Genomic DNA, 3,532 nt, shown 5'->3' with positions numbered 1-3,532 from the left:
ATAGAGAAGGGGGAATAGCGCTCTGCCAAAGCCCGTATTTTGTTTTTTAATAGTCCAGGTGTGTTATTTCTTTTTGTACATCAGGCCATGAATTCGTAGGGAATGGGCTCCAGCAGCTCAGGCTCCTTCCCGTTAGTCCTCGCGAAGTGTGCTTCTCTGGGTTCGCTTGAGCTGAACCCAGGTGCCCTTCTCTTTGTCTTCCTTTTCCTTCTGGTCGTTCTCCTTCACCCGCTTCAGAAAGCTGTCTCTGCTCTTTGAGTGCTTGATGTGTTCAATCCGCACATTAATTCTCTTGGCAAGAATCTTGCCCTTAACTCGCTTGTTTACAATGATGCCCACAGCATGCTGGGTGACATTGTAGACTCTTCCGGTTTTGCCGTGGTAACATTTATGGGGCATTCCTTTTTGAACAGTGCCCATTCCCTTGATGTCTATAATATCGCCCTTCTTGTAGATTCGTGGCCAAAGGAACAACTCCATGTTTCCTAAAGGGCCTAGAGAACATATAGCGAGTGCCCCTCCTCTTTCCCTTTGTGTTTGTCATTTTGGCGAGTTACTGAAAGATGGCTACCGCGGCCGAAAGGCCCAAAGCCCATATTTTACCATACCTTATATCACAGCCATTAACAGGGTTGAGGCATCAAGTGCTGCAGTCAGTCTGACTCCTGTGATCCCCTAAGGTTTCTAGCTTCCCAGTTATGAATGACACCCTGGTCTCCAGTTCAGCTTGAGAGCTCTTTAAGAGCCAATGGATGAGAGAGTGGGAAGAGACTGCCTTTTTTTTTTCTTTTTCCATTTCTTTCTTTCTTTCTTTTGCTGTTTTGTTTTGTTTTTCAAGAAAGGGTTTCTTTGTGTATCTTGGGCTGTCCTAAAACTCACTCTGTAAATCAGGCCATCTTTGAATTCACAGAGATCTGTGTGTGTGCTGTGATTAAAGGCATGCACACACCACAGCCCGGCTGAGACTGCAATTTCTTGTTAGCTCTGGGTAAGTGACAATGGCTCTGTGTTGTGAATCTCTGTGAATCCAGACTATGTTATGTCCTTCAATGACATGAGTCTGAAGCATCAAGCACCCATCCCTATACTCCCTGAGGTCTCTGAAGTCACGGTGCATCCTTAAAGGCTTAGAAAGCTTTTCCCTGGTTCACCTTTGTGTGTGTGTGTGTGTGTGTGTGTGTGTATGTGTGTGTGTTTTGTTCTATCTAGGAGAAGCACCATAGCAGTTGCATAGTGACTGAGACATTTGATTTTTAGGAAATGATTTTTCATATCTGTGAGTGGTCTCTCCATAGCCACTCATCTTTTCTTTTTTTTTTAAATATTTATTTATTTATTATGTATACAATATTCTGTGTGTATGCCTGCTGGCCAGAAGAGGGCACCAGACCCCATTACAGATGGTTGCCGGGAATTGAACTCAGGACCTTTGGTAGAGCAGGCAATGCTCTTAACCTCTGAGCCATCTCTCCAGCCCCACTCATCTTTTCTTAAACTTGAGTATAGGAATGAATGAATGATCCCTCCCTCCCTCCCTCCCTCCCTCTCTCTTCATGGGAACCAGTATCTGGTCTTGCATTGAGGGCTCCCCAGTTCTCAGCATCTCCAGCCCAACCTGTCACAAGCTGATCACACATTTGCAAACTTGGGATATATTCTGCTGAATTCCAGCCAGCCAGCCAGCCAGCCAGCCAGCCAGCCAGCCAACACTATCTTTCCTTGTTTCTCAGTTTGTTCTTATATTCTGTCTCCCCCCCCCCCCCACGTTTAAAAAATTTATTTATTTTTATCTTATGTGCATTTGTGTTTTTGCCATGGCTCTCGGGCTCCTGGATTACAGACAGCTGTGAGCTGCCATGTAGATGCTGGGAATTGAACCTAAACTATCTCTTCAGCCCGACATGGAGCATCTCTCTCTCTATAGCCCTGCCTGGAAAACTTTCAGAGTTCACTCTGCCCCCTGAGTAAAGGTGTTATGCTTCCTTTTATTGTATATTTAGTGTTTGTGTGTGTGTGTGTGTGTGTGTGTGTGTGTGTGAGAGAGAGAGAGAGAGATTCATTATGAAATAAAAGTCAGTCAACAACAGCAAATTTTGTATTTATTTGTTCATCCATCCACGTATTTGCTTACTTACATACTTACTCTATTTATTTATTTACAGTGGAAGACTTAATTCAGTCAGAATGATCAGAAGGGTAGGTAGGGTATCCTTGGGAAAAGAGTAAGATATCACGATGACTTTCCCTTCCGAGAGGGAGCTTTCTGGGTAGACGTGAAACTGCAGTTTCAAGCACCTGCTTTCCACAAGACCTTTTTCAAGGTCAGGCATTTCTTAGGTAAGCAAGGATCTCCGTCAGTTCCCTTTGAGGAACTCAACATTAACGTCTGACTGGTGCCTGCCTATTGTCAAGGCCAATGGGACACTCCTCAGCCCCTCCCTGACCTGACCTGACGTGACCTGAGAAGCCACACCCCACCCCAGTTCACAGGCCCCTCTTAATCTATCTAACTAACTAACTGTACAGCATAAAACGTGGAATCTCTTCTCAATGAAATGCTGTTGTCAGCCATTCGAAGACTTTATTCTCATCTCAGATCAGATGATCCTGTCCAGCAGGGATGTCTTCTTTCCGTGTTTCTTCTTCTTTTGTATGTTGCAGTCAGTTCAGATGTGCTGGTATATGGTGAGAGAGAGAGAGAGAGAGAGAGAGAGAGAGAGAATTGCTTTTTATTTATTTGAAGAGTTTTAATGATTCAGCTATTTCCAGCCTTATTTACCAGCACCTTTATTATTACCAGCGAGCACCTTCCTCTGAAAACATTGGAACCCCCCCATCTGTACATGTCATGCACGTGCGTGCGTGCGTGCATATGTATGTATGTATGTATGTATGTATGTATGTATGTGCGAGCGCGTGTGCATCCCATCTATCTATCTATCTATCTATCTATCTATCTATCTATCTATCCCTTCATCAATTTCCATTTTAGGAGCTGCTTTGCTGGCACTCACCCAGAACCAGTGACATGGAGGCCACCATTTTCTTAGCCAGTGACAGTCAGGAGACAGAAAGAAAGAAAGAAAGAAAGGATGTACATTCCCAAAGAAAGAAAAAAATTAAGTAAATTGTAAAAAGTAAAAAAAAAATCAAGAAAGTAAGTAAATACATACATAAAAATAGACAAATAAAGAATGAATAAATAATAATTGAAACAGTCAATAAGTAAATAAGTGAGTCATGCTAAATCAGCAGATAAATAAACAGATATATGAAAGAAGATAAGGAAGTGAAGGAATGAATGAACAAGTAAGTAAGTAAGTAAAGGGGGGGTCATTTTTTAAAGAAGTAAGTAAATGAGATGGGCTGAACAGATAGATAAGTAAGCAAGCAAAGAAATACACAAGAAGCAAGCAATCGTGAAAAAAAAAATGAGACACATCCATTCAATCCATAAAAGACAAAACATGGAAATAAACATGTAAGCTGGTCGACCGACCCACCCACGTACACTCAGCTGCCCCACCCAAAG

The sequence above is a fragment of the Microtus oregoni genome, unplaced genomic scaffold (genome assembly GCF_018167655.1).
Source record: "Microtus oregoni isolate MIOR12 unplaced genomic scaffold, Mior012 000060F_033, whole genome shotgun sequence".
In the NCBI taxonomy this organism is placed as follows: domain Eukaryota; kingdom Metazoa; phylum Chordata; class Mammalia; order Rodentia; family Cricetidae; genus Microtus; species Microtus oregoni.
The sequence above is the reverse complement of the archived record's forward strand: the minus strand, read 5'-3'. Positions refer to the sequence as shown.